At 45.4% G+C, this 16,249-nt stretch overlaps 1 long non-coding RNA gene across 3 annotated transcripts in view; it reads right to left on the reverse strand.

Moving 5' to 3' along the window:
• The window catches only part of LOC140077121 (uncharacterized), a 247,915-nt gene extending 235,079 nt beyond the window's left edge, over positions 1-12,836 (reverse strand). For all 3 annotated transcript variants that reach the window (XR_011849704.1, XR_011849706.1, XR_011849703.1), the window contains exon 1: positions 12,755-12,836. This is a non-coding gene — a long non-coding RNA (uncharacterized lncRNA). The remainder of the gene's footprint in view (positions 1-12,754) is intronic.
• Between the last annotated feature and the right edge of the window lie 3,413 nt (positions 12,837-16,249).

A 16,249-nucleotide genomic window follows, 5' to 3' on the forward strand; every position in this document is an offset into this window, starting at 1 on the left:
AGGATAGGATGTTGCAGCATTTTATCAAATTAAAGTTAAGGATTAGAGATGAGCGAACATGCTCATCCGAGCTTGATGCTCGTTCGAGCATTAGCGTACTCGAAACTGCTCGTTGCTCGGACGAATACTTCGCCCGCTCGAGAAAATGGCAGCTCCCGCCGTTTTGCTTTTTGGCGGCCAGAAACAGAGCCAATCACAAGCCAGGAGACTCTGCACTCCACCCAGCATGACGTGGTACCCTTACACGTCGATAGCAGTGGTTGGCTGGCCAGATCAGGTGACCCTGGGATAGACTAGCCGCTGCCCGCGCTGCTCGGATCATTCTGTGTCTGGATGCCGCTAGGGAGAGAGCTGCTGCTGGTCAGGGAAAGCGTTAGGGTGTTCTATTAGCTTACTGTTAGGCAGGAGTGATTCTCCAAGAACCCAACAGCCCTTCTTAGGGCTACAATAACGTTCTACTTTTTTTTTTTTTATTTGCATCTAGTACCATTTTGTGAGGAATTAGCAGGGGGACTTGCTACCGTTGTGTTAAGCTCTTAGTGGCACACATATCCACCTCAAACACCAAAGTGGGAAAATTTAGTAGGGGTTGGATTTCAATTAGGCACAGTCTGCCATTTTTCCTTTTTTATTTTACGTTTATTTTGTTTAATAACTCAGTGTCATCTCATCTGGCATAGTAGTGTGCTTTCATACTTGGCTAGAAAATAGCCATAGGAGAATCCAAACGGCTTACGCCTACAGTAGCGTTATATATTTGATTTCTGGTTGATCTGCTGGTGGCTGTACTTGCTGCAGTGCATCTACTAGCCAATTGTGAGCAATTTGTAGTGAGACTTGCGACCGCTGTGTTTTGCGCTTAGTGACGCACATATCCATTGCAAAGACCGAAGTGGGAAAATTTAGTAGGGGTTGGATTTCAATTAGGCACAGTCTGCCATTTGTCCTTTTTTATTTTACGTTTATTTTGTTTAATAACTCAGCGTCATCTCATCTGGCATAGTAGTGTGCTTTCATACTTGGCTAGAAAATAGCCATAGGAGAATCCAAACGGCTTACGCCTACAGTAGCGTTATATATTTGATTTCTGGTTGATCTGCTGGTGGCTGTACTTGCTGCAGTGCATCTACCAGCCAATTGTGAGCAATTTGTAGTGAGACTTGCGACCGCTGTGTTTTGCGCTTAGTGACGCACATATCCATTGCAAAGACCGAAGTGGGAAAATTTAGTAGGGGTTGGATTTCAATTAGGCACAGTCTGCCATTTGTCCTTTTTTATTTTACGTTTATTTTGTTTAATAACTCAGTGTCATCTCATCTGGCATAGTAGTGTGCTTTCATACTTGGCTAGAAAATAGCCATAGCAATAGGATAGCATTGTTTGGTTTTAAAAACTCAAAAACACAAAAAAAAAAAAAAACACAAAAAAAAGTTTAAAAAAAATTAAAGCTATAACTCTCATTTTAAAAATGTTTAACCCGAGGGCTAGGGGTAGAGGACGAGGGCGGGGACGTGGGCGTCCAACTACTGCAGGGGTCAGAGGCCGTGGTCCTGGCCGGGGTGAGACACCACCTGCTTATGAGGGAGCAGGGGAACGCCGCAGAGCTACACTCCCTAGGTTCATGTCTGAAGCTACTGGGACTCGTGGTAGAGCACTGTTGAGGCCAGAACAGTGCGAACAGGTGATGTCGTGGATTGCTGACAATGCTTCAAGCAATTTGTCCACCAGTCAGTCTTCCACGCAGTCCACCCATGTCACCGAAATCGCCACTCCTCCAGCTCCTGCACCTCAGCCTCCTCCCCCCCAGTCTGCCCCCTCCCAGGAAAATTTGGCATTTGAACCGGCATACTCTGAGGAACTGTTTTCTGGACCCTTCCCACAGTCACAAACCACTTGTCCGGTTGCTGCTGAGCAATTTTCCGATGCCCAGGTTTTCCACCAGTCACAGTCTGTGGGTGATGATGACCTTCTTGACGTAGTGGAAGTGTGTAAAGAGGTGTCCGACGATGAGGAGACACGGTTGTCAGACAGTGGGGAAGTTGTTGTCAGGGCAGGAAGTCCGAGGGGGGAGCAGACTGAGGGATCGGAGGATGATGAGGTGACAGACCCAAGCTGGGTTGAGAGGCCGGGTGAACACAGTGCTTCTGAGACGGAGGAGAGTCCTCGACCAGAACAGGTTGGAAGAGGCAGTGGTGGGGCCAGACGGAGAGGCAGGGCCAGAGCTGGTGCATCAGCGCCAAATGTGTCAACTAGTGAAGCTCCCGTGGCGAGGGCTCTTGCGGCGAGGGCTAGATCTTCAGAAGTCTGGAGGTTCTTTAAGGAAACACCGGATGACCGACGGACTGTGGTGTGCAACATTTGCCAAACCAGGCTCAGCAGGGGTTCCACCACTACTAGCTTAACTACCACCAGTATGCGCAGGCATATGAATGCTAAACACCCCACTCAGTGGCAACAAGCCCGTTCACCTCCGGCCGTGCACACCACTGCTCCTTCCCCTGTGTCAGCTGATAGTCAGCCCCCTGCCCAGGACCCTGCCACAAAAACCCCATCGTCGCCTCCACGATCCTCCACAGCATCCACCAGCGTTCAGCTCTCCATACCCCAGACGCTGGAGCGGAAACGCAAATATAGTGCAACCCACCCGCACGCCCAAGCCCTTAATGTGCACATCTCCAGATTGCTTAGCCTGGAGATGCTGCCCTATAGGCTAGTAGAGACCGAGGCCTTTCGCAACCTCATGGCGGCGGCCGCCCCTCGGTATTCGGTCCCCAGCCGCCACTACTTTTCCCGATGTGCCGTCCCAGCCCTGCACCAGCACGTGTCAGACAACATCACCCGTGCCCTGACCAACGCCGTTTCTGACAAGGTCCACCTGACCACGGACACGTGGACGAGTGCTGCCGGGCAGGGCCACTATATATCGCTGACGGCACATTGGGTTAACTTGGTGGAGGCTGGGACCGAGTCTGACCCTGGGGCTGGTCATATACTGCCGACGCCGAGGATTGCGGGGCCTACCTCGGTCCAGGTGTTTCAGGCCTACTATGCCTCCTCCTCCTCCCACCCCTCCTCCACCTCCTCCTCCGAACTACCATCCGTGGGCACAGCGCCATCAGTCGGTAGCTCTAGGCACAGCAGCAGTGCCGTTGCTAAGCGACAGCAGCCGGTGCTCAAACTGCTGAGCCTAGGCGATAAAAGGCACACCGCCCAAGAGCTATTACAGGGCATCACGGCGCAGACTGATCTGTGGCTGGCACCGCTGAACCTGAAGCCAGGCATGGTTGTGTGTGACAACGGCCGTAACCTGGTGGCGGCTCTGCAACTCGGCAGACTGACACATGTGCCATGCCTGGCCCATGTGTTAAATCTGATAGTTCAGCGTTTCCTCAAGACATACCCCAATCTGTCAGATTTGCTCACGAAGGTGCGCCGCATCTGTGCGCATTTCAGAAAGTCCAGCACAGATGCTGCCACTCTCAGGGCAGCGCAGCGCCGCCTCCAACTGCCCGCTCACCGACTGTTGTGCGACGTGCCCATGAGGTGGAATTCAACACTGACCATGTTATCCAGAGTTTACCAGCAGCGCAGAGCCATTGTAGACTGCCAGATGTCAACTTCCACCAGAACTGGTAGTCAGGTCAGTCAGCTTCCTCAAGTCTACAATGAGGAGTGGACGTGGATGTCTGATATCTGTCAGGTGCTGAGTAACTTTGAGGAGTCAACACAGATGGTCAGTGGCGATGCCGCCATCATCAGCCTCACCATCCCGCTGCTTGGCCTGTTGAAAAACTCTCTGATCAGCATGAAGTCGGAAGCTTTGCGCTCGTCACAAGAGACGGGGGAAGAAGATTCCCTTGTTGATAGCCAAAGCACCCTTAGGTCTGTTTCTCAGCGCATATCGGAGGAGGTGGAGGTGGAGGAGGATGAGGAGGAAGAGGAGGAGAATGTTGGCGAGACACAAGAGGGGACCATTGTTGAGTCCTTCACTGTTCAGCGTGTATGGGCAGAAGAAGAGGAGTTGGAGGAGTTGGAGGAGGAGGAAATGGACAGTCAGGCCAGTGAGGGGAGTGAATTCTTACGCGTTGGTACTCTGGCGCATATGGCAGATTTCATGCTAGGCTGCCTATCCCGTGACCCTCGCGTTCAAAGAATTTATTCCAGCACCGATTACTGGGTGTTCACTCTCCTGGACCCACGGTACAAGCAAAATCTTTCCACTCTCATCCCTGCAGAGGAAAGGAGTGTGAGAATGCATGAATACCAGCAGGCCCTGGTTCACAAGCTGAAACAGTATTTCCCTTCTGACAGCGCTAGCGGCAGAGTGCGTAGTTCTGCGGGACAAGTAGCGAGGGAGAGTAGGCGAGCAGGCAGCTTGTCCAGCACTGGCAAGGGTACGCTTTACAAGGCTTTTGCCAGCTTTATGTCACCCCAGCAAGACACTGTCACCTGTCCCCAGTCTCGGCAGAGTAGGGCTGATCTTTACAGAAAGATGGTGAGGGAGTACGTAGCTGACCATACCATCGTCCTAAATGATCACACAGCTCCCTACAACTACTGGGTTTCAAAGCTGGACATGTGGCACGAACTGGCGCTGTACGCCTTGGAGGTTCTTGCCTGCCCTGCCGCTAGCGTCTTGTCCGAGCGGGTTTTCAGTGCAGCTGGTGGCATCATCACCGATAAGCGTACACGCCTGTCGACTGACAGCGCTGACAGGCTGACGCTTATTAAGATGAATAAAGCCTGGATTTCTCATAATTTCCAATCTCCACCAGGTGAAGGAAGCTCAACCTGAATAATTGATCCACTCCTCCTCCTCCTCATTTTCCTCCTTCTCCTCCTCTTTGTACAGTAAAGCAGAGGAAACTGGCTATTTTTTGACAGGGCCCACTGGCTCTAGCTATAGTACTTTATGCATTTAATTTTTCTGGAGGGCCACCGACCCGGTCCTCTGTTTTAAACAATTTTTGGGAGTGCCACATACAGGCACTCAATCTATTCAATTTTTCTGGAGGGCCACCTACCTGCTCCTCTGGTTTGAAAACTTTTTGGGACTGCCACATACAGGCACTCAATCTATTCAATTTTTCTGGAGGGCCACCTACCTGCTCCTCTGGTTTGAAAACTTTTTGGGACTGCCACATACAGGCACTCAATCGATTCCATTTTTCTGGAGGGCCACCTACCTGCTCCTCTGGTTTGAAAACTTTTTGGGACTGCCACATACAGGCACTCAATCTATTCTATTTTTCTGGAGGGCCACCTACCTGCTCCTCTGGTTTGAAAACTTTTTGGGACTGCCACATACAGGCACTCAATCTATTCTATTTTTCTGGAGGGCCACCTACCTGCTCCTCTGGTTTGAAAACTTTTTGGGACTGCCACATACAGGCACTATCCAAATTAAATTGTCTCCATAGCAGCCTCCACACGTTGTCTCCATTGCTACCTCCAAAAGTCGTCCATATAGCTGCCTCCATACATCGTCCCTTTATCAAACGAGGTGTGTCAGGCAGAAATTTGGGTTGTTTTCATGGATTCCACATCAAAGTTGTTAACTTTGTCGCCACCCAGCTGTGTTATCCACAAAATATACTAATAAACTTTTATCATTTACCAATATTATTTCAGCGCTTCTTGCGCATCTGTTTACATTCCCCTCACCCGCCATATCCCAAACTTATAAGAACGCTACTACACTTGATCTTATACAAAAGGTTCTTAGAAGTGCTGTTTGGGGAGTAGCCTAGAGACAGGGGCTTGGATTGGCGAAAGCTCGCCTGGCTGCAGAGCGCCAGCTCCATCCCAAGATCCAACTAACATAGTTTTAACTGCAGCACCTTTAATCTACTACTAGTTCACTGCCTCCATAATAATAATAATAATCTTTATTTATGTAGCGCCATCATATTCCGTAGCGCTTTACAAATCATAGGAAACAAATACAAATGTAATGTAACAGAGCACAACATTTGTATGGAACAACAGGAGTGAGGTCCCTGCTCGCCAGAGCTTACGGTTTATGAAGATGATGGGGTAACACGAGGTAAAAGAATATTTAATGGTCAAGCCATTCTTCTTAGGGAATAGAACAAAATATAATAAATGGAATTGCTGTCGCTTGAACCACTCAGCCGTCATCTTATATACCAGGTCCAGGGTGAATGGGACTGTAGAGAAGTCTGGTGCCTGTTGGTTGCTGGATAACAGATGGGAGGACGACACAGGACGGGTTAGTAGAAGAGTTAAAACTTCATGCAGTTAATGAGTGTTATAGGCTTGCCTAAAGAAATGGGTTTTAAGAGCACGTTTGAAACTTTGGAGGTTAGGTATTAGTCTGATAGTCCAGGGCAGAGCATTCCATAGAATTGGTGCAGCTCTAGAGAAGTCTTGGAGACGCGAGTGGGAGGTCCGCACTAGGGTAGAGGTTAATCTAAGATCACTGGCGGATCTAAGAGCACGGGTTGGGCGATAGACTGAGATAAGAGAGGAGAGGTAGGGGGGTGCAGCATTATACAGAGCTTTATGGATGAGGGTTATTATTTTAAACTATTCGAAAGGAGACTGGCAGCCAGTGCAGCTACTGGCATGAACTGTAAGCATACATGGTCCCCTTATCAAACGAGCTGTGTCAGGCAGAATTTTGGGTTGTTTTCATGGCTTCCACAACAAACTTGTTAACTTTGTCGCCACCCTGCTGTGTAATCCACAAAAAATACTGGCAAACTTTTATCATTTACCGATATTATTTCAGCGCTTCTTGCGCATCTGTTTACATTCCCCTCACCCGCCATATCCTAAACTTATAAGAACGCTACTACACTTGATCTTATACAAAAGGTTCTTAGAAGTGCTGTTTGGGGAGTAGCCTAGAGACAGGGGCTTGGATTGGCGAAAGCTCGCCTGGCAGCGGAGCGCCAGCTCCATGCCAAGATCCAACTAACATAGTTTTAACTGCAGCACCTTTAATCTACTACTAGTTCACTGCCTCCATACATGGTCCCCTTATCAAACGAGCAGTGTCAGGCAGAATTTTGGGTTGTTTTCATGGCTTCCATGTTAACTTTGTCGCCACCCTGCTGTGTAATCCACAAAATATACTGGCAAACTTTTATCATGTACCGATATTATTTGAGCGCTTCTTGCTCACCTCCTTTGGTTCCTCTCTGCCACCCATTGGTTTGAAGCCTGAGTCCATTTAGGGTATGTCGCCATGACACTCTCTAGCCTGCCGCTGCTGCCTCTGCATGCCGTCCCCTATAGTGTCAGGGTCAATTATTGGATGTTTTAGATGCTATCTAGCTTCATTCTGTCACTCTGTCATGGCCATGCTGTTGCCCATAATTTTGGCATAATGGTGCGATTATGCAGCCTCAGAGGCATCCATGCATGCTGCCCCTGCTGTTTCCTGTCCATTTCCGTGGTGTTTCCATCCTTTTCTGAGGTTCCCAGGTGTTTGGCCAAGCTTCCCTGTGCAGAGCCTTGGTCCCCTTGAAAAATGCTCGAGTCTCGAGACTTCAATGGGGCTCGTTATTCGAGACGAGCACTCGAGCATCGGGAAAAGTTCGTCTCGAATAACGAGTACCCGAGCATTTTAGTGCTCGCTCATCTCTATTAAGGATGGATACATTTGAGCATCCATTGAGCGTGTATCTCTCTCTCCCACTGCAACCTGTGTCTCACTGATCTAGTACAATACAAACATTTATAATGATACATATCTAATGCAACAATATTATATCAGTAATTGAGCCCCCTGGTGATGTACCTTAGTGAAACAAAATAAATGATCAGCTATATTTTAAAACAATGTCTAATTTTTTTTAAATTAAAAATGCTATTTTTTCATTATTAAGTATGGTTTACCAAAAAAAAAAAAAAAAAAAAAAAACTATATATGCATGCATAACATTACAGGCAGTCCCCTACTTAAGAATACCCGACTTACAGACGACCCATGGTTAGACCTCTGGATTTTGGTAATTTACTTTAGACCCAGGCTACAATGATCAGCTATAACAGTTATAAAAGGTATCTGTAATTTATTGTTAATCCTTGTTTTTATGACAATCCAACATTTTTAAAACCCAATAGTCATAGAGACAAAAAAATTTTGCCTGGGCTTACAATTATAAAGTATACAGACCTACATACAAATTCAACTTAAGAACAAACCTGCAGAACCTATCTTGTATGTAACCCAGGGAATGCCTGTATATGGAAAAAATTACCAACCAAATCACCAAAAAATTAAATATGGTGGTTGTCAAATGTAACTGCAATGAAGGGACCCATGTCTAGATAAAATTTAGGTTTAGGCTTGGTACTATACTAGCCCTTTTAGCAATCATTTTGCCCCACTCTCTATTCTGCTTCTTATTTTGCTTCTCAACTGCTTTTGGGCTCCATTCTGGCTTGCTGTATTCCACATCCCATTTGCTATGTTCCTTTATTTGGACTATTCACTGCTTCTGTATCCTGCATATCCTTTACATATATTCTGCCTTTCCTCCACTTTATATTTCTCCATCGGTCCTATTTATTGCCTCTACTCTTCTCTTCTCCTGATATTAAATGTATGTATCATCCTTCTTATAACCATGAGCAGTTTTTATGTGCACATTCCCCACCTATAAGGCCTGCATTGTACTCTGACTGTTGTAATGAATGATCTCTTTCAGATATGCATGAAAGTATGTTTTTTTTTTATCATGTGTGAAAATTGCTCTATGGATGGGGAATAGAAATGGGCGTCACAAATCTGAAGTTTACGCCGATTCTTGGGAAAGAAGGTTTTTTCCTGCTTTTTTAGCTAAATAGCCATGAGCACAACGTGTTACATGGGGCAGAGAAGTCTGAGAAGGAGAAAGGAACACCCTCAATGACAACTGCAGACCTGTAAGCCAATCAGCGACCGGCAGGCTTATGTGATGTCACACAGCCCTATTAAAACTGTCAGCCATTTGCAATCTCGGCATTTAACGCTGCATGTGCTCTCTGTAGCGTCCAGCTGCTTCTACTGTACTGTAGCAATTTCTGCTCCAATCCCAGGGTGTGCATTTAGGGGGATCTGTGTACCCCAAATAACAGTTCTTTTTTGTTACTGAAGCCACTAGTAAGAAATATCCACACAGCTGCTGTAGTGATTTCTGCCCCTCCTGATAAATCCGGACGGCCGGCAGCACAGTGCAGCAATGCCCAATGTGAGACCTGGAATACCTTAATATTTGTTAAAAGCGCCATTTTTTTTCTTCTACGCCATTTATACAGCAATGTATTTAGACAAGCACTTAGCAATACAGCAAAAAATATGTTGTTAAAATGGTTTAAAGTTGTTGTTTTCATGTAGTTCTGCTAGTTATAGGTTTTATTCAGACCCAGAACTTTTATCATATATTTGCATCAGAATGGCAGGCTTTTACATGTATTTATAGAGACCCCAGAGCTAGAGTTAGGTTGACCTTGGTTATATAAAAAACACACAGTGCTTCATGAAATTGAATACTAAAGTGAAAACAAAAAAGACAACAACTCTCTTACCATGATTATAGCACATCAGTGTTGCATTTATCACATCATTATATGAGATATCACATAACAATAAATTGATCGTAAGCAATAAGGCATCTACAGTAATTTTGCATGCGTCATGAAGCAGAATAGCATCACATCAGCACACCACTTATAAATATGTAATGTGGCTGAAACACCATAATGATTCATTCAGGCAGAAAACAAATTCATTGAAAGTCCATTTCTATGGTATTCATTTTATCCCAATAAAATCTGAAATAGAAAAACCATAGAAGGTCTGCAATTATCCTTTTTCTTCTCACTGTAGGTTTCATTCCCAATAACTTAATTTCCCATTATATATCAATCATTACAAAACAACCAGACAACTTTTATGGCTTTGCAAAACAGAACACAAAAGACAATATAAAATGTAAACTGTTCAGTCTAGAAGACTTAGGCCCCTTCCACACTTGCAATTTCAATGCAATTTCAATGCGCATGAAAATGGACTCAGGACTGAGCTCTATCTTTTCTATGGCAATTGATGCGTGAAAAACGCATTGCACTTGCAAGTGTCTCAGAGTGCAATGCGTTTTTGATGCGTCTCCATAGACTTGTTTGGTGCGTTTTCATGCACGTTGTGGATTGTCATGCAGAAAATCTGAATGAAAATCCACATCCAATACTCATGTTTTTATGTGCATTTCTCATGAGTGCTGCATTTATATTTGTACCATGCAGATTTTCTGCGTGCTTTTTTTAACCAGTTTTTGCCACTTCTGATCTGATGTCATTTCAAGCAAAATTCTGCATCAAATCCACATCATGGTGCAGATTTTCATTCTCCCATAGACTGCCACATAAAAAAATGTAAATATCCACCAGGACATACAGGAAAAAAGTAATGTAGACAATGCATTTTTTTTCATGCCGAAATAGTTGTTCAGTGCGGAAAATAAAATAATGATCATGTTCTCTTGTGTCTTCACTGATTTTGGCATGTGTTTATTTTTAAATAGAAGTTCATGAGAGAATGAAAATCTGCATTGAATCTGCACAATGGGGCAAATTTGTTTACCTGGTCCTGTCATGATCCCCGATTCGGACTGTCCGACGAAGATGAAGTCCGGCACCATTCACATAGCACGTGTGCCCGAGTTCCTGCATCCGTCACTTCCCCGCCAAGGTCCGCCGGAGTTCACCTTCTTCTTCCCGGTACATGTAAATGCATGTCTTGCGGCACAATTCGAGATGTTAAATCCTGCACATAGACCAAATCCGTCAGGGTTGTCCAATGACCCACCCCCCGATTTGTGTCGCGCAAGTCTGCGCCAATGTACCAAAATCCGATCGCGTGCGCCAAAAACCCCTGTTGAATGCGGCGCAAAACAGAAATCATCGGGAAACCCGCCGAAAATGCGCTCAGCGGCCCGTTAGTAAATGAGCTCCAATGATTCAGATTTTTACTTGAAATAATGGCAGATCAGGTGAAACAAAAGAAAATGGGAAAAAAAATCATACAGAAATATGCATGAAAAATGCACAGAAAAAAAAACACTAATAATAGTCAAAACTATATAAATGCACATAAAAACCGATGAATTGGAATTGGACTGTCTTGCAAATTTTCTGCATAATAATCCACAATGTGTGCAGATTGCAGATTTTCTGCAACCAAATCTTGTAAAAGCCACACTGCATCTGTAACCCGTGCAGATAGCCTAAGGCTACCACTTAAAAAGAATTTTTTGCTGCAATTTATATCTGAAAGACATTTCACTTCATAAAGTTCAAATATAAATATTGGATGGATCACCTCGAATAACACTATAGCAGTAGTTAAGTTTAACTGTTTATTTTGCTTTAAAGTGTCGATTTAACCCTTTCAGGACCTGGCCCTTTTTTGTTTTTTCATTTTCATTTTTTACTCCCCATGATCAATCCATAACTTTTTTATTTTTCCATGTACAGAGCTGTGTGACGGCTTATTTTCTGCGTAACAAATTGCACTTCATAGAGATGGTATTGAATATTTCATGCCGTGTACTAGGAAGCGGGAAAAAAATTCCAAATGCAGTGAAATTGGTAAAAAAAGTCTTTGTGCCGTCTTCTTGTGGGCTTGGATCTTACGGATTTCACTGTGCGCCCCAAATGACATGTCTACTTTATTCTTTGGGTCTGTGCGATTACGGGGATAACAAATTTATATAGGTTTTATAATGTTTTCATACATTTAAAAAAATTAAAACCTCCTGTACAAAAATTTTGTGGGGGATTTTGCCACCTTCTGGCGCTAATAACTTTTTTATACTTTGGTGTACTGAGCTGTGGGTGGTGTCGTTTTTTGCGGATTTTGATGACGTTTACAATGTTATCAATTTTAGGACTTGTGATCACTTGTGATCAGGTGTTCGACCTTGTGATCACTTTTTATAGAATTTTTTAATTTTTTTAAATGACAAAAAAAGTGCCATTTTCGACTTTGGGCGCGATCTTCCGTTACGGGATTAAACGCAGTGAAAAAACATTATCATATTTTGATAGATCGGGCATTTTCGGACGCGGCGATACCTAATGTGTTTATGATTTTTACTGTTTATTTATATTTATATCAGTTCTAGGGAAAGGGGGGTGAATTGAGTTTTTAGGGTTTTTTATTATAATTTTTTTTTTTTTAACTTTTTTATTTTTATTTTTAGTACTTTTCAGACTCCCTAGGGTACTTTAACCCTAGGGTGTCTGCACGATCCTATCATATACTGCCATACTACAGTATGGCAGTATATGGGGATTTTACTACTCATACATTACAATGTGCTGATAGCACATTGTAATGCATGGGTTAACCCGAAGTAGCCTCGGGTCTTCGTGAGACCCGAGGTTACCATGGCGACGGATCGCCGCTCCCCGATGACGTCACGGGGAGCGGTGATCCTCGAAAAGGTGGCGGCGCCCACGCGCCGCCATCCTTTTGAAGGCGCCGGCAGCATTGCCGGCGGCGATTGAGGTGAAAACACCCGCGATCGGTGTTAACGGTAAGCCTTTGCTGCAATATGCAGCAAAGACTTACCGGCTATGGAGAGGGCTCAGCGCGTGAGCCCTCTCCATGCACCCGCGGCCGACCCGTGACGTGCTATTACGTCACGGGTCGTGAAAGGGTTAAACAAAGCATAAATAGCTTTCTTCAACACATAATGTAAAGGAAAAACCACAGTCCCTATAAACTGTTCTGACTTACAGTCCTGTGGAATCCACCCACCAGCATGAGCAGTCCTGAGACATGTTATCTCCAACAGCTCTGTATGCAGTCTAGCAGACTCTCAGACAACAAAAACAAATCACCCTCACCTGAGGTTCCTGGCTCTATTGTTAGCCAAAACCTGTATATATGGGAGTAGTCCTCCCACCCTACTCTCTACTCCAGTGAAAACCTGCAGATCAACTGCAGGAAGCAGCTAAACTACACATAAAAATGGCATAAACCTAAGGTTTCTGACCAAACATTCATGACTCACTGACACACATTTGCCCTAAATAATGGCCCCTTGTGCCATCTCACAATATATATGTATAATAAGTACATAAGTATATACCTAAGAGCACTTCGCAGATAAATGTATCGTGATACACTTCTAAATCATTGAATGTAGGTCTTTTGGTTTATTCTTAAGTTGAATTTGTATGTAAGTGAGAACAGTATATTTTATTATTGTTGATCCAGACAAAAAAAAAAAATTCTCTCCCAGTGACGATTGGATTTTCAAAACTTTGTGCGTTCATGGGACTAAGGATTATCAATACAACTTCATTACAGAATCCTTACAGCTGATCATTGCGGCCTAGGACTAAAGTAAAGCATCCAAAAAGCTTCACCAGAGGTTACAGTGGGCAGAGAGGTCTGTATGTAACCAGGGGTCATCTGTAAGTCAGTTCTTAATTAGGGGACCATCTTTTCTCATACTGTCTGGTATAAAGTCTAGCACTTAGTCATGTAGTCTGCCTTTTCAGTGTTTGTAAAATAATGGGTTGTTACCAAGACATTCCTAATTTACACATGGTACTGTAAGAGAATACCATCCCTAAGTAAGTCAATCCATGAAACTCTTTCCTTCAACACTTAATGTGATTTAAATTGGAAACCATATGGGCTGTGTTAACATGGTGCATTGCATCACTGTTTTTGTTGCATTTTTGGCACATTCCAAAGGCTTGATTCATGATCACATGCTGAGGTTACATTGCAATGGAAATGCTATGTAACCTCAGTATATTGTCAGGATCAGTGGCCCCCCCTGGAGCACCGTGGGAGATGGAACTAGCCGACACCTGGGACCAGAGTCTAAGTGGCACCTGGTTTTCACCAGAGCCCGCCGCAAAGCAGGTTGGACTTGCTGCAGCAGGATACCACCAGGTCGTTCCACAGGTGCGGCTAGCCCGCGGTAGCAGCCGAGGTCGAGGTACCTTAGTAGAAGACAGTTTCGTGGTCAAGTCCAGGCTCAGGGCAGGCGGCAGAGATGCAAGGTCAAGTCCAAATCCGGGGTCAGCAACGGGAGGTCAAGGCAGGTGGGAACAGAACACAGGCACACGGACACAACAACACGAAGGAACTTGGGTAACACACAGAAACTCAGGAATACACAGGAACGCAGGAATAATGACCAGAAAGCTTTCTCTCAGGCTGTAAGTCACAAAGATCCGGTAGGGCTTGCAGGAAGAGGCAGGCTTATGTAGAGTTAGGCAATATGGTGAGCGCCAATTAACGAGGATGTGCGCGCACAGCGGAGGGGAGCGAGCCAGGAGCCTGGACAGGTGATGTACGCTGGCAGCGCGCTGGCGGGGGCAGAGGAGAACGAGTGAGCCCGCGACCCGTGATGTGGGTTGGAGGACCACCCGTGACATATATGATTAAGGTTGAAGCCTTTGGAATACATCAAAAGTGCAACAAAAGTGCAACGCTTTGTGTGAATGTTGCCAACTGCACAATTGAAACTGTGCACCACAAGCTTCATGGCATGGGTTTTCATACTTTTTCATGGATGCTACTTGGTTAGTATATAAAGAATATTCTATGCATCAGTATCCCAAGACATATTGGACAATTGCATGCTAGTGGGAACAGTTTTGCTAATGCCGTTTCTTCTTGTACGTTTCAGTTCTCAAAGTACTTTTAGAGCCAAAGAACTTCACTACCCCTGATCTCAATTCTAATACATACAACTAGAACTAGAATAATGATTATCAGAAAAGCCCCCTCACACTGGACTAGTGTCTACCCTAACAAATGCTTTGTTGTTTTATGTTCTAGCCTGATGGAGTTTTGAAAGATAAGATTACCATCTTTGCAATGTGTCCAGAACCATAATTCAATCTGCTATAGATAAGATGGGGGGATCCGAAGTAAAAGTCATTTTAAAGGTGACTCATCTTATAAAAAGGTAACTTTTATCAGCTCCTTTGGATATGGCTTGGGCCACTTTTGTATATGTTGATATCGCGCCCCGTCCCCTTAGACCAAGGGTACTGAAGGGAGACCTGGGGCCGCCACTATGCTCCCTGAAAAGGGGGAAGGAATGGTCTTGTAGGGAAATGTTGACTTGGGCCCTGGGAGATAGGTGTTGGGGGTCAGCATGATGTTATGATTCCTTCCCGACTAGGGCAGGCTCCCAGGGGATGAACGGAGGAAGAGGTGTATATTACTTTCCTTGCGATGATGGCGGCACCAAATAAACAACTCACATACTTGCATTTGAAATTGAACTGTAGGGATGCTGGCCACTTTGGTGAGCCATCCTCCTGAATATGATTCTCCATGTGCTCCTCAATGTGCTCATCAGCTGCACTGCACTTTGCTACTCACAAGCACAACCTCTGCTTGCTGTGCTGGTCCACTCTACTTCTGTTTCTGCTTAGCTTCTCTGAGCCGCAGGCTCTCCTGCCTTTCTCCTCTAGGACATCCTGCAACTATTGATGCGCACACTGACTGCTACTGACTCTTAACTGCTCCCTTCTATTTCCCATAATCCTCTGCTGCTCTCTTACCTTGGTTGGAAAGTCCCTTCTTTATTAAATATATAACAATTAAAAGGTACATACACAGTACATTTCTATTGCTGTAGGCCAAGCATTGTCACAGTTACACCCGCGATCCTTGGTACGGATTGAGGGTGTACCCATGCCTGCTGCCGCGGTCCCCGCTCCCCCAGCTCTCACTTACCTCTCCTGGCTCTGGCCTGCACTCTTGCTCCCAGCGTGTAGGCCGCATGCTGTTTCCATGAAGTCGCGTGCTCCTGCCACTAGAGGGGGCGCGTGCAGACTTCTCCCAGTCTTAAAGGGCCAGTGTCCTCCTTATTGGCTCTGGCATTCCTGGCTTGGCTATATAGCCTGGCGACTCTCAGCATCCCCTGCCGGATCTTCATGTCCTGTTACTGAAGAGAAAGCCCTCTGTGGATTCTGTGATTCTCGTGTTCCTGGTTTCCTGTGTTCCCTTGTTACGTGGTATCCTATTGTGGTCCTGCATTCCTGTGGCGGTCCTGCATTCCTGTGGCGGTCCTGCATTCCTGTGGCGGTCCTGCATTCCTGTGGCGGTCCTGCAATCCTGTGACGGTCCAGTATCCTAGTGTCCTTCAGGGGTCCTGCCTGCCAGCCGTCCTTCAGGGGTCCTGCCTGCCTGCCTTCCCGTGGTCCTACCTGCCTGCCTTCCCGTGGTCCTACCTGCCTGCCTTCCCGTGGTCCT

Source organism: Engystomops pustulosus, chromosome 9, assembly GCF_040894005.1.
Source record: "Engystomops pustulosus chromosome 9, aEngPut4.maternal, whole genome shotgun sequence".
Classification (NCBI taxonomy): Eukaryota; Metazoa; Chordata; class Amphibia; order Anura; family Leptodactylidae; genus Engystomops; species Engystomops pustulosus.